We start from the raw sequence: 26,726 nt of genomic DNA, 5'->3' as shown, positions 1-26,726 counted from the left end.
CATCAAGTTGTTTAAATTCAGGGGCTTGTAGGGTCTGTGTAGTCTGTGTTAAGTCTATTTAATTTATGCTCTTTTCTGGAGATCCAGAATCAGATCCTGCAACAGATGGTGTCTGATCATTTGACAAACTTCGATTAAAAGTTAAATCTGGCATTATTTTTTCTCGATGTATTTCTGATAATTCTGAATAAAAATTTTCAGCTACTTTCTGAATTTCCGCATTTAATGGAACAGTCAGAGCTGAGTGTCTATTTTCTCTTTGGTCAAAACCGGTACAACAGGACCAATTGTTACTGGTACTGTTACTGCTTCCATCCCTTTAGTTAATTGTTGTATTAATTCCTCTTTTGCTCTTAAATATTCAGAAACATCTGGTATATTCCCAAGTCTCTCTGTTCTTTTTACATTCCTCAGGAATTCATTTCTCTGTTCTGGAATTTCAGGATAATTTCTGTTTACTTTTGGAGTATTCGAACTACTACATGTCCCTACTTTTTCAGGTATTCTTAAAAATCTAGGTGAATTTTCATCAATTTCTCTAGGAGGTGCACTTGGAGAGGTTCCTGAAGAAACTCTCGGGGTAGACTGTGAACAGTCTGGTTGATAGGGTGGCGGGTTACGATTTGTAGTATAAATTTCTTCTAAAACCGCATCATCTAGTTCTTCATCAAGATAACTTCTCTTTCGGGTATTCTTTTGACCTGTTGTTTCAGTAACCATCACTCTAACTGGGTATAATCCATCACACATGTCAGCTTTTCTCCAACGACGCACTCTATCTTCATGAGTATCCCTATTAATATCTAATTTAGGACCTCTTGCTATACCTTTAGTTTCTCGTTCAAGTTCAGACATTTCAACCTCCCATTCAACTAAAGCCTCAAATTGAGTAGGTCTAGGCTTTGGCACAAGAGGCATCATTTTTTCTCTCACGTTTTTCAAAACTTTAATATTAAATGACCCGTCTTCCGGCCACACTAATACACCATTGTCTTTGGTATATTGCATCCTATTTTCAAACCAAAGGACAGTATGATAACCGTATTCTCTTTCCATATATGCTGCGGGTGTTTTGTACTTATGAAGTAATTTTCCACCACGCGTTACAATTTTCTTATCGGGGCTGAATATATTTTTCAATTTCTGAAACCATGTAGGCTTCTTTTCCTGTTTTCCGTACCAATAACTCATGATTTAAGACTATTCCGCTTAATTTGGAAAAGATCGTAAATATTTTTTGTTGTTCCGCTACTCTAGCCAATCCGTGCGTGAAACTCACCAACAAGCCAATCAGGTTAAGCCACGTCACTAGCTTGCTCAACCAATGGAAGTACTGTTTTCAGAAAGGACCAATCAGCTTTCAGCTCGGTTTGGTCACATGAACCAATCAGTGCGCTTGCTGTGACGTATGATAACCAATCACAGAGCGAACCCTGTGACGTATACTGCCGCTGCAGCTCCGCTGTCTCCGCTCCGTAAACTCACCCCTCCTTTACAAAATATTTTCACAGCGCCATTTTAACAATTCTTTTCGATGAAATTCAATTAGTAACTACAGAAAAACAAACCATTTGTCTGTTTCGCTAAATAAAGCAATAGTTTTCTCAATCATTCGAGTATTCTTTCTTGTGAAATAGACGACGCTATTCTCACAAAATCATTTATACACATCCAATCAGAAAACCCTAACCATGTATACGCAAAATCTTTGGTAGGACTTTAACCTGCCAATAGAAAATCCTCATTCGCCAGTAAGAATAGATGACGCTTCCTTACCCTTCACTCAAGCTTGGATAAAATCCTATTACTCTTTTCACAGCGAGTTTTAAAACAGGCTCTTAGTCCCTATACTTAAAGCTACGATTTCATAGGCAATCCTCACTATACATTCAACCTGTCACACCTAAGGTCCCTAAACTTGTGCTGTACGTCCACAACATTAGCGATATGTCAATATCACTATTTTGAAACAGAACAAATGAACTGTGTAACTTTACTTGTCACACTACTCTTGCCGGCACTCTAGGAATGTTCTCACTGCTGGAAAAGACCTTTCGACTACATATAACAACTGAACAAACTTAACATGTTTTAGACATGGATCCTATGTTACTACCATGTAGCATGTGCGTTACCATAGTAACCGTAACTCTGCTACCAGAGAATTGATCCAGCGCCCCTAAAGAAAATCTGCCTCAACAACACTACCCAACACCATGATACTCACCATTAATCATAAACTTTCACAAGGCCCATAAGTAACCGAGACAAAAAATTGGGCAACTGAATTATGTGACCTAATTAACCAGAACTATTCACTATCTATTTACACATTATATACAACTGCAGTTTGTCATCAAAATATTCATGAAAATATAACGGAAACATTTAATTAAGTCACCTGGAAGATGGATCAACTGATGGTAACTAGACCAGCTTGTCATTTCAAAATCTATTTGATTAATTTTATTATCAGTCAAAGAGCATTTTTAGAATATGAATTCTTTTTATTAGCAAACTTGAAAGCATCATTTAATCAAATAAAGGCACATTAGTCTGACACTTCAAAACGGATTAGCTTGTGAAGAATTTTAGCAGCAAAGGTCTCATCCCCTAAATTCTATTTCCCTGACTAAACTTATTAAAACCTAAAGGGAAAAGTCATTAGTTCAGCTTTCCTTACGTGAATCAAAAGTCCGACAGCACTTCACGCTCTTCTGGTTTCAGGAACGAGCCAACCAGCTCCTCCCAATGGGTCAGGTTTTATACCTTTTCTCCAGCTAAAACTTACTAATCTACACTAAAATAATACTTTTTTTCCGTCATTCAGCATTTCCATTGGCTGTCAGCTGTCAGCCGTCTGTTCATGTGAGATAATAACCTTTTCAATCCAAAGTTGTGCCTTTCTAAAACGTCTTTGTTATCTATTCACAGGCGACATTAGCTTCCGAGGATTTTGCAACATCTTATTAAATAACAGTTCGCTGCTTCCTCAGCTCGGCTGATCTGCCGTTTTCTGTCCTTGAAGTTATTCAACTCAGAGCACATCTTGCACAGTTCCATTTATTTATTGTGACGGATATCATTGTGGCCAAACTTTTCCACACTTTCTTTGCTGTGCTCGGCTCGGCTCATCACGACAGGATTCCAAACACCCTTTTAAAAGGCTAGGCCTCTTTCTCGAAAACTAGTATGCAAAGGAACACAAAACAATAATTAATTTGAGTAATGGAGATTATTCTGTTACCCACCCCCTCTCTAAATATGAACCCGGTTAATTATGTTACCTAGCTTTAAGCACATGAAAGCAGCATTATAAAACCTTCTTCTTATAGGCCTCCAGGATTCTCCACGAACCTTTGCCACATATAAGACATGACATAGACAATAGCACATTTAAAATAAGCACATGCCATTAATTAAACAGCCGCAATTAATGTTGACAAAACAAATAGACAAAGTTAGTTCATTATTTTTCAACGTACTTGCAAATTCAACAAACAGCACATAATGTTAACCCCATATGTCGTGTGTGCATTTTAATCTAGGTTGATTAGTACATTTACGTGCATAAACTCATTAATACAATTGGTCATTATGGAAGTTAAACTTCACGAGTCAAAAACATAATTTATTTCTGAAACTCTCTTCATCAACTCCCAAAACAGCCTACTATCCTTCAGTTCTGCCGCTATCCCCAAATCTTCCCAGGCCTTGGACCTTAATTCTGCTTTTCGCCTGTTAATCGCATCTTTGTACATTTTCCTAGATTTTCTAACAAGCTCTCTGTCCCGTGGTACTTGATGTAAAGACTTCGTTAAACTTGATTGCGCAGCAGAGCATTCTGCGTCAAACCATTTTGGTCGGCTTTCTTTTTTCCCCTTCACAGTTTTTATGAGATGGGAGGCCGCATTTCCCAAAAGTGCCTCAAAGTTTTTAATTATTGTATCTGGCTCAGAGGTGGGCGTTAAAAAGACTTCTGTCTCCGCCTTGTTTTTCTTAAAAATATCCACCTCCAATTTTCTCACATCTACCTTGTCCCACCTCAATGTAACACCCTGGTTCTGACTATATTTTATTAGCTGTTCCGGGGTTTGAGTTCTTTCAAAAACAGGGTCAAAGCTCACAATTAGGGGGTTGTGGTCGCTAGCCGGGTTTGCATCAATCTGAAAATCCTTAACAAGATGAGCAAACCTGATAGAGACCATGGCGAAGTCAATTGTACTCATCCGGCCCCCTGTACCCTGGAAAGTTGGTATACCTATTGGTCTGGAGAAACTAGGCATGTCCAGGACACATAATTTGTTAATCATAACAATATTGTTTAGAGCATCCCCCTGTCTCGAATGAGTAAAGTGGGCCAAGGGCTGGTCAGTTGAATCTATCAGGCCACACACTCTGGACCCACTAAACTTACACAAGGTACAATTAAAATCACCTATCCATATAATAAAAAGGGGGGAAACCATGTTAGACACCTTAACAATCTCATCCTGTAGTTTTTCAATAACCGCGGTAGCATTGGTATCAAATATATTATAGTACCAATTTATTAAAAGCAGGGATACTGGAAATAAGCCCTTGATCATGAGCATTTGATACCAGGAAGATTCCATCAATAGGGCCGTTTTTATTAGGTATGTCTTACGGAAATAGCTGTTATGAGACCGGCTTTAGCTCTTCCTGCTTGTGAAGGCTCAGCATGAACATTAAACATCTGATAACCATCCAGGCTAATGGCCACTGTAGACCAAGATTCTTGGAAGCAAAGTATATCGAAGGATTCAATGTATTGTAACCACACCGGATCCTCCAGCCTCCGAGACAAACCAGCTATATTTCAAGATATCAATCGAAAACAGCTGCCCTCAACCCGACTATCACCTTCACCCGGGGGGGTTGTTACTTTTGGCTGAATCATATCACTCCCACCCTGAGTTGTTCCTATGGTGTTAGTTACCACATCAAGCAATGGTGGAGTGATGTTTTTCGTATTCTCTAAGTTACACTGATTTGATCCAATGTTAACATTTTCATCAGCCCGCGGTGTCGTTTCTATTTCCCCTCTCCCCCCACCATGGTCTACTATATCAGCAGTCAGCAGGTTAGTAGATTTACTATTATTACTAACCAGTTTACCCCAGTGGCCCACTGCTTCATCATAGCTTCTCTTCATAGGGCTAATAGGGCTAGTAGCCCAAACCTTATCCATATCCATATCCTCTACAACCCCCCTATTAGGAATACAGTCCTTCCAGAGTCAGTCCACCCCCTCCATAGCCATGAGGGGATCTGTCGTTTTAGCAAATTTGATCCCAAAAGTTTTAGGGCAGTGCAACCAGTGCAACTGCACCTGGTGCAGGATTTAAAAATATTTTTGGGTTTAAAGGTACATGAACTTCCTTATGAATCATCAGGCAGTTGTTAGGCAGCAATAAAAATGTCAAGATAACTCTGGTGATTAATGTTACTGAGAGTTCAGAATGTTGTCTAGTGGCAGTTTTGGCTCATCGTAAAGTAGCAAGGAGGGTTATTGCGCCAGCTGCAAAGAACATGTAACATGCAGATAACAGAACTGAGCGTGAGTGAACTATGAATAGCACTATAAAAAAAAGTATGAAGTCAGAGAGAAGCTATGGAGCGATGATGTGCACTGTTGGAGAGTGGTAGTCCTTGAATTCTATGTCAGTCCATGGAGGCTCAAATAATGCTTCTCTAACTTTACTGACAAATACAGCAGCAAAAGAGTTAACTTTAAACAAGCATGACCCAGAAGAACAGCCCCCTCCAGGTATGCACCAATAGCATGACAGTAATCAATATATAATGTCCCAGTGACGTAAGCACTTCCTCTTTCTTTGCTGCAGCAGCAGCGAGATAAGTGTTTTTTCATTCTTTATTCAGTATTAATTGTTTGTTTTCCGTAAAATATGAGGCGCGCTGCGTTTTCATATTTAACGCGACCTTCGCTTTTCTGTTTGCTTGCGGGGAAGTCTTTGACGGACTGCATGTTTCAAAGTGTGTTTTATTTGCAGAATGCACATTTGCAGGGGAGCGTGTCGCGCTTTTGAAAATTTTTGTCCCTTACTTGAGGTTGAGGCTTTAGTGCCCCTTCGGCTCCTTTTTGGTTGTGGGCTGTGGCGAGGGAGCGGAGTTGCGAAATTCAGTGCGTTCAGGGAGAAGGCTTCATTTTAGCCCTGCCTTCGCGTGACTGCGCATGCGCGAACAGCCGGTGACAGGATTTCTAGCCCGGCTCTTCACACATTAACACACGCATTGCCTGATAAATCCCTGGCTCCAATTTAACGCTGACTGGAGTGTTTTCCAGACATAGTGCTTGGCATTAGGGGAATTGTTTCAGGGCTAGCTCCTGTCACTTCAAAATTGTTTGTTTTTGACCCAGTCTATTTATTTTTTACTGTCTGTGGTCTATTAGTCCTTGGGTTCTCCCCCCCCCCCCATTTGAACTCCTTCAAACCCTCCTTTTATAGTGATGGCGTACTACGCTGAGGAGGAAGATAAGTGGGTGGAATTCAATGAGTATGAAGAGTATGGGGAACCATACACTGGCACAATGGAGGAGCATTTTATTGAAACCCGGGATACCCACGACCGGAGTTCTATGAATAAGGCGCTTCTTAAGGCGCTGAAGCTTTTGGCGAAGTCTCTGACTTCGAAGAAAAGAAAGCCTAAATCTAAAGGCACCTCTTCATCTTCTTCTCATGCTTCGGCTGAAGCCTTGTTAATTGTTGCTAAGAGTGTGTTGTTAGACCATGGTTCCTTAGCTAATACACAGGCAAAACAGGATTCTACGCCTACTACCTCTACTACTTCTGATTCGGATGAATCCGGTACACCTAAAAAGAAGGTCAAGAAGACAAAACACACCTTCTATGATGATCAGGCTGAGATTCAACCTAAGAATTTATTATTCAATCCACAAAATTTGATACATCCACAGCCCACAGAATGGCAACCTTGTATGGAAGTTGCGCATTGTGTCCAAAATAATATCCGGAAGGGGTTTTGAAAACCAGGTCAGGGCTACGCTTAGGTCTGAGTGCCCTCGACCCTCTTTATTTGGCAAGGTCACGGATACGCCAGATTTGGACCCTAATATGGCAACATTTATGCGCAAATTCGCTAAGGACCCTAAAAATGGTTTAGATAGAGCCTGGAAAGGTTGCCAGGATAAACTTTTGGATATTTCTGGCCCTTTGACAAAGATTTTGGATGCCGCAGTTGTGGCTAAAGATAAAGGTACCCCTCTGGACCCTTCGGACATCATGGAATGGGCACAACGCGCCATGTGTTTTTTGGGGAATGCAAATGTTGCTTTGTCTACCGAAAGGAGACGTTCATTTTTGATGCGGATAGATCCACAATTAGCAGAGATGGCTACTACAGAGCCAGGTTCCCTGGCCAATGGAATGCTTTTTGGAGAGGACTTTGTTAAAAAGATGGGGAAATACGTAGCGACTTTCTCTGCTTTGGACAAAGCGTAAGCTAACATTAAAAAAGTATTCCATACTGGTGTTTTTAACAGGGCCGGCCGCTTTAGAGGTTGCTGTTCCGGCAGTGGAGGACAGCATACCTCTAGAGGTTCTGAGCAGAGGGGCAGAGGAGCTGCCCAAAGGTCCAAATTCTACCCCTCCAAGAATAGAGGCGACAGAGGCCGTGGTCAGCGAGTGAATTATCGAGGTCAGCAATACCAGTCTGGAGACTCCTCATATTCAGGTACCCATTTTGCATTACGGGGATCACATGGTGGGAGGTCGTCTGTCTCAGTTCCTTCCCAGGTGGGAGTCCCTGTCTTCGGATCCTTGGATCCTTCAAACTGTTCAGGGTTTTCAGATAGAGTTTTATTCTACTCCTACTCAGACGATGTTTCCCAGACCTCTAAGTTTTTCCCCCGTAGAGATGAGTTTCATCGACGAAGAGATTCAGTCTTTGTTGCTCAAAGGGGCTATTGTGCAGACAACGCTGCATCCACACAGATTCGTAAGCACGGTTTTCCTTGTACCCAAGAAAGATCTTGGTTTCCGTCTTGTTCTCAATCTGAAAGACTTCAACGTGGGCGTAGTGTATCGCCATTTCAAAATGGAGGGCATTCATCTCTTACGAGACATGTTGTTGAGCCACGATTGGAGGGTTCGGTTAGACCTGAAGGATGCTTACCTGACGGTGGCCATTTTTCCTCCTCATCGTTGCTTTTTCCAGTTTCAGTGGCGCAATCAATGGTTCGAGTTTACGGCAATGCCCTTCGGTCTGTCGTCCGCTCCATGGTGTTTCACGAAACTCATGCGGCCGGTGGTTCAGTGGTTAAGGGAGAGAGGTGTGAGACTCATTATTTATCTGGACGACATTCTGATAATGGGTCAGTCTGTTGAGATAGTTCAGTTGCATCTTTGATGGACTATAACCCTCCTTCAGGAGTTGGGTTTCCTCCTCAATGTTCCCAAGTCTCTCCTGATTCCATCTCAGGTGATCGAATTCTTGGGTTTTGAGGTCGATTCGGTGACTTTTCAACTTCTCTTGCCGCTCAAAAAGAGGTCAGCTATCAAGAAAGAATTGAGGAGAGCGCTTGCCTCTCCGACAATGTCATTGAGGACCTTAGCCCGCCTCGTAGGGTTGTTGGCAGCATCCATTCAAGCGATATTTCCCGGTCCCCTCCATTACAGGGCTTTACAGAGGTTGAAGATCTTACATCTTCGCAAGGGTCTGCATTATGCAGAACAGATTGCACTCTCTCAGGAGGCGCGTCTGGAGATGAATTGGTGATTACAACACATGGATGCTTGGAATGGCAAGGCCATTTTTGCGGCAATCCCGGATGCCATCATCGAGTCCGACGCCAGTCGTTGGGGCTGGGGGGCTCGTTGCGGGACTGTGGAGACAGGTGGTCGTTGGTCCCAGAAGGAATTACGTCTTCACATCAACTGCCTGGAGCTGTTAGCGGGCTCTTTTGCTATTCAGACTCTTTCTCCTCAGAAGGCAAGTTGTTATATACTTCTGCGCATGAACAATGTATCTGCTGTACGCTACATCAATCATCTGGGGGGTACCAGATCCCGTCTTCTGGTGGAAATCGCCAAGGATTTTTGGCATTATTGTCTAGAGCATCACATCTCTGTGACGGCAGAGTACATTCCAGGTTCCTTGAATGTGGTAGCGGACTGGAATTCCAGATTCCTACGGGACTCAAGCGATTGGAAACTGCATCCCAGTGTGTTTCAAGCTTTGAACTCCAAGTGTGTTCTAGATCTCTTTGCCTCTCGACTCAACAGGCAACTTCCCCTGTTTTACAGTTGGCGTCCGGATCCGTTGGAGATCAGTTTGGACGCCTTCCTTCAATCATGGATGACGGGCATTCTATATGCATTACCACCATTCGTAATGATACCGAGATTGTTGGCCCACATTCGTCGACAGAGGGCGGAAATAATCCTTGTATCACCTTGTTGGAAAGCTCAAGCGTGGTTCCCAGGAGCAATGACGCGCTCATGTGCTCCTCCAGTTCGTAACAAGTCCTTTCCGGAATTGTTGACCAACCCTGTCGGTCTTCTTCATCCGTTGATCATGCAGGGCCAATTGTCTCTCATGGCATGGAGACTTTCCGGCGACTTTGGCAAGTGCCGGGAGTTTCGCAAGACGCTCTCTTTTTCCTCTCTCAATCTTGGGCACCTTCCACTCACAAACGTTATGAGTCCGCTTGGTGGCGATGGGTGCGTTGGTGTGGTCAACAACAGAGTGATCCTTTGGGGTCCCGTATCTCTGTAATTGTAAATTTTTTGTCCGAATTAGCCAAGTCTGGTATGGCTTTCAGGACAGTCAATAATGTTAGATCCGCCCTTTCAGCGGGTCATCCTCATATTGACGGTAGGCCAGTAGGTGAACATCCTTTGGTTTGTAAGATTCTTCGAGGTATCAGGTTGGTAAATCCTCCTCAACCCAAATATCAAACCTCATGGGATGTTTCCATTGTTCTCAGATTCTTGCAGTCTTGGCCGGCTAATGATGGTTTGTCGCTCAAACAATTATCGGCCAAATTGGCTCTGATACTTTGTCTTATGTCTTGTAGACGTGTATCTGATGTGCGTGCACTGGACTTAGCAGGTAGAGTATTTACTCCTTCTGGAGTTTCTTTTACCATTTCTCGTCGTACAAAAACAAATTCAAAACGTGTTTCTTACCCTGCTTTTCCGCATTATAGCAAACTTTGTGTTGTGCAATGTTTGAAGGTCTATGAAGACTGTACTAGAGAATTTCGAAATGATGTGGCAGGTCAACTTCTAATTTCTCTTCAGAGACCTTTCCGCCCAGTCTCGTCAGCTACTCTAGCCAGGTGGGTTACTTGGCTTTTGACCTTGGCTGGCATTGATTCCTCTGTTTTTCGTGCACATTCTGTTAGAGGTTCCATGGCTTCTAAGGCCCTTCTCACTGGGTCTAGGTTACAAGACATCATGACTGCGGCAGATTGGTCATCTGAGTCCACTTTCAAGACCTTTTACCACAAACCTATTGTGGATATTGCGTCAGTGGTAGTGGAGCAACTTTAAACTAGCATTATTTGAGCCTCCGTGGACTGACATAGAATGAAAAATTGTCTAGCATTCGCGACAAAGAATTTTCAATTCTATTAAAGACACGGAGGCGAGAATAATCCCACCCAGGATGTTATATGATATTTATTGTATTTTGTCTACAACTGTTTTATATTGAATGCATTGTTTGATGCTATGCTTGAACTCTTGTTTTTTCCCCACCCAATTCTCTTTGTGACTGTTTTTACTTTCAGTCCGACATGGGTATTATGGCTAGATTTCTTTTTCAGGTGATCAAAACACCCAATCCTGAAGATTCAGCTATCCTGACGTTCTTTTCCAGTCCTCTGCGTTCCTGGAGGTTTCCTGATGTGTTCCATTCTAGTTCCTTTGGATTCAAATTATTTTACTTATGGACTTTGCAAAGAAAGCGGAAATGCTTACGTCACTGGGACATTATATATTGATTACTGTCATGCTATTGGTGCATACCTGGAGGGGGCTGTTCTTCCGGGTCATGCTTGTTTAAAGTTAACTCTTTTGCTGCTGTATTTGTCAGTAAAAGTTAGAGAAACATTATTCTCGCCTTCGTGTCCTTAATAGAATTGAAAATTCTTTGTTGCGAATGCTAGACAATTTTTCATTCATAGAGTGGTAGGTTTTGGGGGAGGAGAGCGCAAAAAAGACTCCTCAGTGCTCGAGCCAGCCCTGGATGGGAGTCTTAAGCCCCCTCCATAATTTGAGGTCTAGCCCCTGGCAGGAATTTTATTTATGAGTTTATATATAGCGCAAACTTTACCTAAAGGTGTCAGAGCGCTTTACAATAGAACCAGTTACATTACATAAGGAGTGTGTTTGTGTCTAAAAATTATCACTTTTAGTAATGACCTCTTAATGCAGCAATACAATAATGATGTACTAAGTTGCCATGCGTCTGCATGTTAAATAAATATACGTTTTCATATTTTTACATAATGTTTGTTGTATGATTCACATGCCAACTATTTGTAAAAGCTCGGCTCATGCACAAGTTATTCTCTCCCTGCTAATGTGTTGGCTCGCCCACTTCTGCTTGACCCTACTGAACATGATTAAACTTTCTTTACTTAGAAATGACTCGACGATACCGATAAGGATAGTATTTTCGTACGACTCTCACTTGTACATTTGCAACTCGATGTTAGATAAGGAATATTTTGAGAGCTCCGCAGAGTCTGAGAAAAAGAAGAAGCCGAAAACCCCTGGAAACTGTTTGCTTCATTCGCTCGAAGAGGATCGTAGACAGTAAACATTTTCTATAATTACTGCTTTTCGGAGAGCCAGGTGTCAGTACCCCTAATTTCTCAATCTGACTACCCAACGGCAAGTACGCAGCCACAAACGATTGCTTTTGTCTACTTCTTCATCCTTCCTCGTCTTACCAACCCAAAAACATAGGCAACAGGCCGCGAGATATGTTTTCAGACCGGTCCATATTTCACTGCCAGGTATTCCTGACGTCATCCACCGAAAAATGTTCAGCCGGCTCGGTGCTAATTACACCCTCCAATGGACGTAGAACAGTTGAAATACCACAGCCAATGAACGCTTCGGAATAGTGTGTAGCGCACTAAGATTGGTTTACAATCCTCCAATCCTGTGCTGTTTTGCAAATTACTAGTCTCGTTTACCCTTCAGACCAATTCTAGAATATATTTAGACATGGAATTGGCTAGTTTACGACCCGGAAGTGCAGAAATTATGGACACATGTATCCCGGCAAAAATTTGACTAAGGACGATAAGCTGTATTTTACGGTCGGCCCGTGTAAGTAACGGGCAAGTTGTTGCATGTAATACTTATGCAAATCTGATTTGTTGCCGTAGAGCGCTTGTTAAATTTCTCGTTTGTTTTGTGTTTGTAGAGTTGTCTTGGTGGGACTTGTACTAACGCTCAAAAACAGAAGAACGTCACATGTAACTGTTTGACGAATCCCGTCTATTTTGGTTAGACCAGAGAATATACCTAATTTATATGCTTTACCAGTCCAGTTTTTTATCTTTGAAAATGGCGCCAAATATCTGTCTTTTGTAATTATTCAGGAAGGAATGTCTGCCGTACACCGCTTTAGTGTACCGCAGAAAGTGCTGGATTTGTTAAAAATTACTCAAGGCACTTATTCATATGGGGCCAAGGTGTGGCAGAGGAAAGGGGTGGAGTACTTTGGGACTGAGTTTGAAAACCGCAGTCTGACAGTACATTTATACAAGCGTTAAAAAAAAATACTTAAATTGATAACATGGACCTTTGTGACAGTAAATCTGTTCTGGATGATTTAATTCGTCACAAAAAGGCTGCATTTAAAAAAAAAGTATTTTACAGGGTTAAGACCTCTGTTGCAGATATCATTCTGTACCCAGTAATTTTGAAGAGATTAAAGCAGTGGTAAAATGACTATACTAGTTTGCACAGTCATGGGTGTGTTCTTTGTTTTGTCCAGCCACAGATTTAACTCATGAAGTAGCATAGAGGGTTAATGTGCCTGCTGCAGAGCACATTGTGTAACTAGTAGATCACAGATTTATATTTTATTTAATGGAGAAAGCCCTTACAACGTGGTTGTTACCATGCAGGTACCTTTTCCATGCCGGATTTTACATCGCATTTGTCCTTACCACGCATGCCTTTACAATGATTTTACATGTAATGGCATGAATGGTAAAGCATGCATATATATATATATATATATCCGGATTACTGCTCGAACCCAGCCTCCAGGAAATGTTTCGCAGCAAGCAGACACAGACCCAGGTTTAGTGCAAGAGAATGCTTTCGCGTTTAATCGGCCATTACGCGTTTCACCACCGAGGTGGCTTGATCACATGACAACGCCAAACAGATTGTAGACCAGTTAAAAAGCCGCACCATTGCACGGGACTATGCAGTGAATAATAAACATAAAGAAAATCTTTTCTTCAAATGGCAAGACGACAGTTAGGATGAATTGTAATCTTTCTATCCCAGTATTCACAAGGCAAGCGGTTTACACATTGATATAAATATAGTATAAAATACATATATTTCATATATCATAATGCAAAAATATATTATAGTACATAAATATATTGCAGTGCAAAAATATATATAAACTTGTGTCTAATATCAATAAAACATGTTTTATCCACAATGTTTTAATTTAATAGTAATTTCATAAATGCAATAAGATTACCAATGATGCAGTGATTATGTGCAGTGTCATAATCTGTCTGACCTGCTGTGTAAATTCGCCGTACTGGATTATTGAAAATTATAGCTTTAAATGCTAGATTATTGAACATGGCTTGCAACATAATTCCTGTGATATACTGATGGAACAACCAACATTGTCGTGGGTGTAATCTTTGTATAATAATCAATAGTCCGTCATTGCCTGTGAGATAAAGAACCGTGGTTAGAATAAAAGTGCATAAGGTGACTAAAATTTAAAAAACCAACATGCTTTTTGGTTAAGAGAAGCTGTCGGCGGCTCATGGGACATAATAGATCATTTATGGATCATTTTATTATATTTGGTTGTAATTCTTAATCCATGATGGCTTAAAGTGTGGTATTCAGTAACAATATGTATATAAGCCATTGTTGAGCTGTCTGAAGGCAAAAATGGAAAAGGATTTGTGGAGTAGAGCCGGGTAGGTGGGGGGAATAAATATTGGTTACCATAGATGTTTCATAAGCATGTGTGTAAGTCTTCCGTGGTGTTTAAGCCTCCTGGGTTTTTACTATTGAAATTGAGAATGTAACTTGTCTCAAGTTTGCGCATTTTCTGTTCCCTGTCGCCGCCCTTTTTGGTCTTAGGGATGGTGTCCATTACATAATAGGAGAGGTCCTGCAAGCTGTTATTGTGGACCTCTTGAAAATGTCTGGCGACAAGGTAAGTCGGGTCATGATTAACAATGGCCCGAATGTGTTGTAAAACCCTCTTATTGGCAGGAAGTTTCGTACTGCCCACATATTTTAATGGACAAGTACATTCCAAAACATAGATGGCGTATTCTGTTTTACAATGGAGGGACTTGGAGATTTTAATTTCTTTCCCACTAAAGGCTGTATGGTAGCTTTTTTTATTTACACAATGCTCACACGCCTTACATGAATTGCATTTAGTAAAGCCATTAGATGCCTTTAGCCATTTGCTGGAGGAAGTGGATTCAGGGCAACTAGAAACCAAGTTATTGTACATAGAGGTTGCCCTCCTAAAGGTAATGCTGGGTCTTAGTGGCATGTCAGTACCAATCACCGGATCATTTCTTATAAGGGCCCAGTTTCTGTTAATGATCTTCGTGATCGCTTTTTCCTGGGCACTATAGGGTATAATTAGTCTCACAGATTCAGGATTACTTTCTTCTTTAACAACTTGTTCCCTGATTTTTTTGGGGACTAGGAGGGTATCCCTATCTAGTTCTGATGTCTTGTTGTTAGCTGCCTGTATAGTTTTCAACGGATAACCCCTAGCAAGGAATCTTTCCTTGCATTGATGTTGGGCTTCCACTAGGTCTGATGGATTACTACAGATTCTTTTTATTCGTAGCATTTTCCCATAGGGAATGCTATGTATTAGGTTCCTAGGATGAAAACTAGAAAAATGCAAGACCGAATTGCCAGCTGTATCTTTTCTATACAGCTTCGTTTCCACTTTGTTGTTGGCCACATACATTTCCACGTCCAGAAAGTAGATGCTAGCAACACTAATGGACGAGGTAAAATGCAAATTAACATTATTGGTGTTAAGAACCTTGACCCAATCCTGAGCCTCCTCCACTGAACCATCCCAGACAAAAAACAAATTATCTATGTATCTGTAATATAGCTTTACATGCTTGTTATACCATTCAGCATGTGTTCCCTTGAAGACCAGCTCCTCCCACCAGCCCATAAAGATACAGGCATAGCTGGGGGAGAAGCTGGCCCCCATAGCCACACCTCTCATTTGCTGATAGAATGTTTGATTGAAGGAAAACATATTATTATTTAGACAGAAAGTAACTACGTCTAAAAGCATTTTATCGTGTTCGGGCACATTGCTCTTCTTTTATTCAGAAAAAATTCCAAGGCCCTTAAACCATCTTTGTGGTCAATACAATTATACAAAGATGATGCATCTAGTGTCAAAAGGTGAAAGTCTGATTTCCATTTGAAGTCCTTGATTTTACTTAAAAAATCACTAGTATTCCGTAAATATGATGCCAAACCAGTTACAGTCTTGCTAAAAGAAGTCAATGTATTTTGAAGCATTTTCTAAAAGGCTCAATCTAGCCGAGATAATTGGACGTCCCGGCGGTTTCAAAGCATTTTTGTGCACTTTTGGAATGAAATACATGTTCGGAATGACTGGGTGATCGTTTCTCATAAATTGGTATTCGTCTTTTGTTATGAGACCAGTGCTTTTCCAGGCAATTAATTTCATATAAAATGCATTGGCAGTTTCCTTGATGGCTGATGCACTGCTGAGCCTATAACAGGTCCGATCATTTAATTGGGACATAGCTTCCTTCATATATTCCTCCTTGGACCATAACACCACATTTCCCCCTTTGTCAGAATTTCTCACAATTACATTTTCATTCTGTTGTAACTTGGCAACCACATTTTTATATAGTCTATTTTGACTCAATAACTTATTTTTTGATGCACAAGTTCTGTAGTTGAGCTTTTTGATCTCTTCTGTGACATGCTCGTTAAAGATGTCTATACCATCTCGTAGCATTATCGGGTTGAACTTTGCTTTTTTTCTTGAAGGGCGTGGGTATGATCTCTATTTTGTTGTGTGTTGTTGGCTGGCTATAGTTCTCCAAAAACAGGGATTCTGAGTTGTCAATGCGGCTTTCAATGTGTAAGTCAGTCAGAGCTGATAATAATGGTGCCTGTGATGAGCCGGGTGTCTTTTGTTCCGATGCACCAATCACAGGAGTTTCAAATGGTCTTTTTGACTTGTTTAATGCATGAAATTTGCGCAACTTTAACTTCCGTATGGATTGGTATATATCCATGCGGGTGTTGGCATAATCCAAATTGGACTAGTTACAAAATATATATAATGGGGAAATGTTTTATTAAAAAGGTAACTTTAGAGTGGGTATGGGTTTTTGGGTAGCAAGGGTATTTTTAGGGTTTAGAGCGGGTATGGTCTCTTCTGGGCAAGAGTAATTTTAGGGTGTTGATGGGTTTGTGGGGGCTAGGGTAATCGGATTAATGTTTTCGGTGGGTGTGGGATTTTAGGTGGTAAGGGTAATTTTAAGGTGGGTATGGATTGAGGGATTGTAGAATTTTAAGTGTGTGTGTGTGTATATATATATATATATATATATATATATATATATATATATATATATATATATATTACACCTTTATCTATGTCAATTACATTGCGGAGCCGACATGTTTTTCAACATTTCTCATTTTGATAAAACAGAGAAAGGACTGGCGCGCTTATTCTCTTTAGCAGCGCCATTTTGAAGTGTACAAATTCTTCTGCATCGTATATGCACGTAACATATATCTATAGACTAAAGCTCCATGAAAGCCTTTCTATTTATGCGTTAATGCACTTTCCATGGGAAATAGTCAGCTTGCCAAACAAGATTATTCCTGACATCAACAATTTACACATTATATTGCGTCTATAGCACATTTTTATGCCGTATATCGGCCTGACCACTTCCCAAACATAACTAAAATCTTGCTGTGGATCGGCTTGTGTCCTATCCCTGTTTATTATAGCCAGCTTTAAGTCAAATTTTTTAATTCTTCATTATTTTGTCACTTTTTTTTACTTTTTTAATTTTTGTGTATTTATATCGCTTGTGAATCAACATGCTTAATTCATTTCCCAAATTTCTACCTAGATATACTGATTCGGAATCCAGGATTAATACTCCACAATTCAAAATTCCATTGTTACATCCATGATTCTAAAACGAGAGGCATCAATTTATCCTATAAAAAATAATCCGTTTCAACACTGTGTCAGAGGGGGTGATAGACTAAAGAAATTACACAGACTTGAATCTCGTTATATAATAGATCTTCTTACAAAATCACCAGGGGGAATGAACAGTGGTGAAGAGTTGGCAGTACACATAGGAACATACATTTTGAAATTCTGAACTTTAAACTCTGAAGTGTGATTAAGTACTAGAAGAAGTGAACTTGTTTTCACTAGTAGACCCTAATTTGATTGATATGTTCTTCCTGTAAAGTGTTGAAACTGATGATTTTTTTATAGGATAAATTGATGCCTCGTTTTAGAATTATGGATGGTAGAAGGTAGAAATTTGAAATTTGGGAAATGAATTAAGCATGTTGATTCACAAGCGATATAAATACACACAATTAAAAAGTAAAGGGACAAAATAATGAAGAAAGAAATAAGAAATTTGACTTAAAGTTTGCTATAGTAAACTGGGATAGGACACAAGCCGATCCACAGCAAAATTTTAGTTATGTTTGTGAAGTGGTCACGCCGATATACGGCATAAAAGTGTGCTATGGACGCAATATGAAGTGTAAATTGTTGGCAGGAATAATCTTGATTGGCAAGCTGACTTTCCCATGGAAAGTGCATTAACGCTTAAATAGAAAGGCTTTCATGGAGCTTTAGTCTATAGATAAGTTATGTGCATATACTATGCAGAAGAATTTGTACACTTCAAAATGGCGCTGCTAAAGAGAATAAGCGTGACAGTCCTTTCTCTGTTTCATCCAAATGAGCAATGTTGAAAATCATGTCGGTTCTGCAATGTAATTGACATAGACAAAAGCATTTTGCCAAAACGCTTCCGCGTCTGTTGTTGCTGGTCAAATTGAAATAAAGCTGTGCTGGAATACCCCTGAGAGTGCGGATTTCTCTTTTTATCATAAAGAAAGAGTTGTAGCGAAAATATATGTCTTGATTGCAACAATCAATGCTTTTGGTTGCAAAAGACGACGTCTTGTGCAAAATGTAAACATTTTTCTTCTTTCAATGATTTGCCAAGAATTTGTAACAATTCTTTTTAATTTGTGCACTACGTTACCCACAATGCCTCATTAAGACCATGTGGGTGTATAAATAAGTGCAACAAAGAAGGGACTCCCCTACCGTGATCAAAGCCGTGGAAGCTGAAACGCGTAGGTTGAGCTTTATACAATGAAACTTTTTCTTGAATACTATACTCTTCCCCGAGTGCCGCATCATTTGGAGTGAAGTAAAGGAATGACGGGTCTGGGTCTGACCCCTGCGCAGAGCACCCGTTGGCAGTGTGCGTCTTGGTTCTTGGACCACTTTGTGGATGGATATATAGTATATATATATATATATATATATATATATATATATATATATATATATATATATTTACAAAAAAGTGTACCAACTTGTCCATTTTTTCACCAATCTTAATCCTTTACCATGCATTCCTTTCCCACGCAAATGTAAGTATTTTACAGGAAAATATAAACACTTTTTAAATATATAGAAAGTGTTTATACTTAACTGTATAGTACTTATATTTAATGGTGAAACCTTTACCACGCATATGTGTTTATCATTCATATTTTAACAACAAAATTTGTTGTGATGGCATAGTTGCTATTTAAAAATGTGTTGTAAGGGTTATGTGTTGAATGGCATTTGAGTTGTAACGGCATGCATGGTTCAGTCATACATTCTTTATTTAGATGGGTAAGTGGGCTACTGCTTTTGACACAGATCATGTTGTTGTTTCCAGTTCATTAGTTTCAAGCCTAATATAGCACAGTGATCTATTTACCGGCTTCATAGAGAGCTGCATCCACACTGCAAGCCATGGATTTAGATCCTTATTGTTTTTTTCTCTGTCTGTTCTAAGATTGCATAGAAGGGTTTCTTTGGAAAGTAATTAAGTCTTGTTAGTACATACATCCACAATCACTGCATTATGTTTTATATCCTGATTTTGTGTTTCTGCTGACCGTTCCCTTTCTGCATATAATGTCTACAAGTATGGATGATATGCGTTTCCTGCACTTTATTACCCTCATTGTCTTATGTAACATTTCCTATTCATTAAATTACGCACTTTAAATTAAAATGTGTGTAATTATTCATACCATAGGAAAAAGCAAAGGGAGGTAGAGGGAATAGTCAAAAGGGCTCGTCCTCCTTGCAAAATGTGCTATAATCATAAAGGAGTCCTTCTGTCAATTGCGATTTTCTTCCCACTCTGTGCACGTTTGGAAAACAGGAGGTTTTCCTTAAATAACACTCATTCACCAGGGTTTCTCCTTGGTGGCATGCTTAATCAGTGGATTTTTCCCATTCTGCTTTGGAACGGGGCATGCTACAACCTACGTGTTATGTGGAATCACTTTGTTAGAAGTCTATGTGGTAGATGAAGAAAATGATAGGGGTTGGGGTTGTGGAAGAATTAAAAGTACATGGCTAGTATGATTTTGTTTTTTAAATGTTACCCCTTTCGGTATGATTAAAAAAAAATGGAGAAATTTGGAACTCAATGCAAATAATGTTCCTGAGTTATGCTGGTCAACATGTTCCTAGCACTACCCCAAGGCTATTCTTCAGGACCAAGAGTTATAGCTCCCTGGTACTATTCCTGCATATCTCAAATTCGGACTATCATTGTTTGTTGCTGAAAAACAGAAAACCTGTAATTAGATGTACACATAGAGCACCTAGTTGTGTTTGTTACAGGAAAATCTTTGAAAAAACGTATGGAAAGAAAAGAGGTTAGCCTGTCGTGGCATTTGGCCATGTTACACATTATCATGCTTGTTTTATTTGGAAAACACATCACCTGGGTGAAAAAATTTGATCTATTTCTCTCAGTATACATGAACACTTCTAGTCCTACCATAAGAGAGGTATGCTTAAAAAAAAAAAAAAAAACTTTAAAAAAGCGCATACCTGACATACATGCATATATAGCACAGTTTGTGATTAAATAGCACATACATATTAATTGCCTTCATTTGGATTAATGAGAACATACCGGGGGGGATGGGACGCCTGTAGTCCTACTGTGTTGTAAAGTCAATGGAAACCTAGGTTATTTAGGGGGGAAAAAAAAGGTTAAGCAATACTCTTAACGGAGTGGGATGGCTTTGCTGTTAAGGGCAGCTGTGCCGTTTTCACTCCATCAAGGCTACTTCCTCACTGGAATAGTAACGCCCGCCTGTGGCCCATAGATGTTAGCCATTCGTTTCGGCACACTACTTGGCTGTGCTACAGTGTCTTAGGAAGACTAGGACGCAGACCTTCCAAAATGGCCGCTGCAGATGTAACCACTTCCTCGTTCCCGAGTCCTACACTGTAGCCTTTCTGTTAGGCACTGAAAAACAGGGGGTTGTTTAAGATGCCCCCAATTAATAAAAAAAGCAAAATTTAGATAAAATATATTTTTAAATAACAGTGGGCGATTTGATCATGAAGAAAAGTATTTTCATATATTCTTATGTTTTCATGGAAAAAGGAAGGAGCCTGTAACCAAATTGGTATTTACCAATTGGTTAGTAAATACGCAATAATGAAAGATCATGCTTAGGTCTTATGTTCTTTAATGAATTGGCCCCAAGGTAAATTTTCATTCAGTTCATCAATGTGTGTTTTAAACAGAACACCCATCATTGTTCCTTCTCAAACAGTTGCGATTCTTGGCTCACTTGTTCCAGGATGACCCAATGGAAGTCTCTCACAGTGTGTTCATGTAATGGACCGACATTTTAGTGGTTGCACATCCACATCTCCGATTGGTGCGGTGTTCCCCAATTCCGATTTTTATTTTTCAGGTGGTCATCCCTATGTAGTGTAGATTGCAAGGGCAAGTGATCATATATACCACACATATGGAGTTATAGTTGGTGAATTATCTCAGTTCCCACGTGGTGGTGTTATTGAATGTGATCTTTTATGTTGGCTGAGTGAGGTGGCAAACACAGTTACCACATGGGTGGTGACCTTTTATTGGGTTTATCCAAAGTTGGTCCTCTCTGGTGGTGTTATTGGTTCTCTGCGGTCGTGTGTGGACTAAGATATCCCGGAGACTGCACCTGCGTTTTTGTGAAAACATTGGTTTTGGAAATTGCAGAGTGCCACTGTTTAATGTGTGCCAGAGTTTCTTGATGATCTTACATACTTGATTCGATGCTACACTGTAAGTAGTAATGCATATGGATCGTTCTTCTTTCTCTTTGGGATAAAGTGTTCCCAGTAGTGCCTCCCTGTGATTGTTCTTAGAACATTTCATGGCTTTGGATATGATTCTTTTAGGATAATTTCTAGCTCCTAATTTAAAAGCCAGGTCTTCAGATTGTATTTTGTAGTCAGAGTTTGGAACAATTCTATCTCAGTCGCAGAAATTGGCCGAATGGTCAGTTTTCTTTAGGCTGTCACGGATGGAACTGTCAAAGAGAAAATATTCTTCTCTGTTGGTTTTATTTGGACTGCTGTTGTTCTCAGGGTACCTTTGTCTGGGAAGATGTTCAAGTCTAGGAAGATTAGATCTGTTTTGGAGAGAGAGTGTGTAAATTTCAGAAAAGCATTCTGTCTGTTAAGCCATTTTAAGAAATCCAGAGCACTGACCTTGTCTCCCTGTCATATTACAACACATCATCAATGTATCATTTCCACACATTAATTAATGAGGTATGGGTTGTGTTGGCATAGGATTTTATGTTTCTCCAGGTGGTGTACAAAGGGACCTGCTATGCTTGGCGTATTGCACGTTAGGTGTTAGTCTCCAGGTGGCCCCCTGTCAGAGTGATACTTGAACAAAATGAGCGATGATTACCCTTTAAATAAATCCTTTGTTTTCTGTGCATCTGTAATTGGATATAAAAATGCCCCTTGTAGCTTCCAAGATGCTGTTCCAAACAGAATGCATGCAGCTAGTGGGCGCTGCTGAATTATGTCATGGTTTCAGAAAATACCCCAGCACAAATTCAGATTGGTTCCCCAGAAATGGATTCAGGAACCTGGATCCATTGGGTTCCCTCTACTCTCCAGCACTGACCGCAACTGCCTCTCTGACACAGTTTACAACCATGCATATACATAAATTCAGTGTTACATGAGCCAGCGGCTATGTGAAAGCAACATTTTATTGATAGTTGTTCTTTCAGTTACATGGGCATTATGAAAAAACGGTCTCCTTTGCTTCAAGAACTTTAACTAATTCTGACTGGTATTTTTCTGTAATTAAACGAGGCATTGGCAGTTGATTAGGGTGTGGAGTATTTATACCTTACCTTTGGGGCACAAACTGTATACTCAGAACATACCATAAGCCCTTGGTGAAAATTTTACTCCCAAGTGGTACTGGGAAACGTTGGTTAAATTAGTAATGTAAGCTGCAAGATAGCAAGAATATGTATATGTTCCTGAACATATACAAGGATGGAACTATTGCCAAGCTGATAGTTTGTTTATCTGGCCTTACTGTTTGTTGTTTGGTGGATTGGCCTGCTGTGCTTACATAGGAAACTGAAGGTGCTGTGGCATCTGTGAGTAATGCTCTGTCTTTGGGTGATTGCGCAAAAGTGAGGAGCGTGAAAAATAAATAAATTCAGATTCTATGTTACAGGAAGTTAATCGCCTCATTCTGTTGTTCCCTGTGAGACCTTTTGGTAAGGTTTTGGGTAAATTGATAGGGAGCTGAGAAATGTTGGTGATACGGGGTGAAAAGGTTTGTTCCACCCATGGGTTTGTGTTCCAAATATATCACATTAGTCCATGAGGGGCATTTGGGATAGACTTGTGCCAAGTCGGAGTTATGTTGGCCTGGTAACGATGATGTCATGAAGTGGGTTTAGTATTGGTGTTTGTCTCTCTGAAGATGGTGAGAGGAAATTGAAAGTAGGGGTGCAGTCAGAAATGAGACATATCAGTGATCCTGGTAAGCCTCGTCACACTGTGTATTTAGATTTTATTGAACCCATGAATAGACTTGGAAGTGATTTGAGGTTTGCTTTGTGGTCGTGGATGTCAACGCCAAGTTGTTAGTGGTGACATTCATGAGTGATGTTTCCAATAGACTGACAGTTGGTTAGGTAAAATTGTTTGAGGAAGGTGTTCCTCTGTAATTATAACAGATAATGGTACTCCGTTAACCTCTCATGAGATGCACTCATAACTATATATACTTGAAGATGAAGGATCACAAGAAAACAGCCAGCCAGGGCAAAAATCTGGATCCAAAAGGATACAATGAGTCACAAAGAAATAAAATATCCAAGAAAGAAGTGACTCAAACAGATAGATTCACCAAAAAAACAAAAATATATTTCCACTACAACGTTTCAGCTTCCGCCTTCCTCAGGTAGTTTCAAGATGGTAAACTCAGTGGCCGAAAAAATCAGATACCGCCGGGATCCTCATGCTACTGGTCCGCGTTCTTAATACAAATCACGAAATAAAGACGCCGGGAACCGCTTGCAGCCGGTTTACTTTAATTGACACTGAAACAGAAATAAAGACGCCGGGAACCTTTGGCAGCCGGTTTATCTAAACTGACAGTATTACAGTAAAGACGCCCACATCTGTGACGCCAAACCAACCGATTGATACGTGGCATATCCTAACAACTATACCGCTGGATATTTTTTTCAAAGATGAGCAAAATTTTCAACTAAGGACGTTCTTTCTAACCAGCACCACCTGGCGCCTCACAGAAAAAATCACTGCAGAGTCGTTCTATACTTGGAAATTTAATCAGCTGCTTCCACCTGTATAATGGTATAATCCCTCTGTATACCAATATATGATGTTAACCGTTATTACTAGTCCATCTAGAAATACGATGGTACAGTCCTGAGGAAGACACACCTGTGTCGAAACGCGTAGACAGGAAACCATCTTTTAATTATATTCTAAATGTATTGGATAAATGTCTGAACTTCTGCATATGCTATAATGCTGTAACATTTTATCATGTATGTATAGTAATGTACCAAATTTTTATCATTTAATTCTGTTTTATAATAGTAATTAAAATGTATCCAATGTGCAAAAACGTTTGTTGATCACTTTCATTTTATTTTGTTTGGCAAATGCCATTGTTCATGTGCTAGTGTTTATTAGAGATTTGCCTGGGTATTGTATTCACACAAAAAGTTACTGCCTGAGCTGCCAACTTTTTATAACTGTGAAGCCTCTGAGTCCTTGGTTCAACTCGATAGCCTGTGATTCTGACAAAACACCTTATCTTCCGATGGGCTAAAAGCTAAAAAAAACAGATCTCACTTTGTGTAGTGTAACGTGTGCTCATATAAAGCGCGTCAATGCTCTTAGGCCGAGTTCGCATTACATAGAACTGCAAAAATAAATAACGTGTGACAAATCAGCAGTAATAACTATACATATTTATTTGGTATTCATTAAAGATGTTATTTTTAAACAGCAGAGGTTACTGCCAGAGCCATGAGAAGCAAGTGACAGAAATTACTGCACGGGACAAAGTGCACAGCGGCACCACGCACAGGGATAGTTAACAAGCTCTTGGCATTGCTGTGGGGAGGGGGGAGGAGAAATGCGAGACACGGCCTGGCGGTCGTGAAGTGTGAAGCAATGGGCGGGAGAGCGGATCCCTTTGAAGCTCTCTGAGGCAGGAGCAAATGGTAATAAAAAGCCTGTGGGGGGAAAAGCGCGTGCTTGTGTTCACGTGAACTGTTTGAAATCCGCCCGATGGTTTGAGGACTTATTTTGCCCCCTAAAATTCTCCCCTATCCATTCCTTGCGGAATGGGATAGGCGAGCCCTAAAAATACCTCACCTTGATAAAACCTGCTTTGCCATAACGAGTGGGAAAGTAGATTTTTCGAGACCTGCTGAATCTTGTGTGTGGAGGAAGCATGAGGGAGCCAGATGTCCAGTTATGGAAAAATACTCCATCCTTGGACATGAAGGTTTGCCACCAGAGAAGCTATCATCTTGGTGAATACTTTGGGTGCTGACTTTTTTGAAAACGGTAGAACCTGCAATTGATAGTTTCTCTTATGAATGCAAACCTCAGGAATATGAAATGGATCCTCCCAATTGGTATATGAAAGTAGGCATCCATCACTCATTGGGAAGGTATTGTCTATTATCATAGGAATACATTATCAAAATAATTCTTTTACAGCTCCTCCATATTGAAAGGAATCTTCTGTATCCAGAAGTTCATTCTGTGTAGATCTTTAATCATCTGTAGTCTCCCGGAGGTTTTGGCACCTGAAATAGATGCTTTTCCTTTCTGATGCTCTGGTAGTGGTGTGATGGCCTTCTGTAGTATAAGCTTCTTGATCTTTGCTTTCAGAGCTTGCTTCTATATTAGGCTCTTGGGGAAAAGTGTAGTTGTGGCCCCAGATTCTCGAGGTATGGAAGCAGAAGCTATACAGTAGCCAGTCTTCACTACCTTTATCATTGAAAAATCTGAGGTATATCTTATCTAGGTTTCCCTGAAAAACATTATCCTTCTTCCTAATGGCCACTCTAGACCATTTCTTTGATTGTCAAGAGCACTGGCTCTTTGATTGGGAGAACCTCTTGTACTTCTGCCAAATGTGATTTCTCTCCTTTCTAGTCTGCTCTTCGTGGGGTAAGAATGAGACTGATTAGATCTTCTTGAAGGCTGACAAAATGACGGTTTAGGATAAGAAGAGTATGACTTACCACAACCTGTACCTGTAGCCTGACAGAAAGAGGTAGAGGGTTTAATTTCTTTAAATAACTTGTACAACTTCTCTTACTGTTCTCCCCCAGTTTAGTACCCCCCATAGGGCATCCTCAGCACCCTAGAGTTATGAGCGGGTCCCGTATGCCATTTGCATAGCAATAGATTTCTTCTAGCTGACCTAATGGCTGCTTCTGCAAGCACATATAGCAAACGTCAAGATTGTGTAATAACTTTTGACCAATTTAATTGACTCTTGTTAGAAATGGGGTGGAAGTGGTTTGCACCCAGTCCAAGTATGGAAACTCATTCTAGTTAGGGTAAGTAAGTTGCACCCTCAGAATACCCCATACTCTTCCCCCATGGCATCTTAGCAAGAGCAATCTGGCTTAGCTTCGAGGCAATGTGTAAAGTATTTGTTCACACACATAGTACCAGAGTTAAAACCGTCCAAAAGGACTCAACACCAGTTTACAAAAATACCCAATATTTTCCTGATTAAAGCAAGACCAAAACTACAA

The 26,726-nt window shown here is 40.2% G+C and overlaps 1 protein-coding gene across 2 annotated transcripts in view; it reads left to right on the top strand.

Moving 5' to 3' along the window:
* The first annotated feature begins 12,214 nt into the window (after nt 1–12,214).
* TMEM209 (transmembrane protein 209) overlaps nt 12,215–26,726 on the top strand; it is a 344,927-nt gene continuing 330,415 nt past the window's right edge. The window contains exon 1 of one of the 2 annotated variants that reach the window (XM_086918907.1): nt 12,215–12,350. The gene's annotated coding sequence lies outside the window, so the exon portion shown is untranslated. The remainder of the gene's footprint in view (nt 12,351–26,726) is intronic. The other variant, XM_086918908.1, reaches the window with a different exon arrangement.

This window comes from Lissotriton vulgaris, chromosome 1_1 (genome assembly GCF_964263255.1).
Source record: "Lissotriton vulgaris chromosome 1_1, aLisVul1.2, whole genome shotgun sequence".
In the NCBI taxonomy this organism is placed as follows: Eukaryota; Metazoa; Chordata; class Amphibia; order Caudata; family Salamandridae; genus Lissotriton; species Lissotriton vulgaris.
This window is presented reverse-complemented; position numbering and strand designations above follow the sequence as displayed.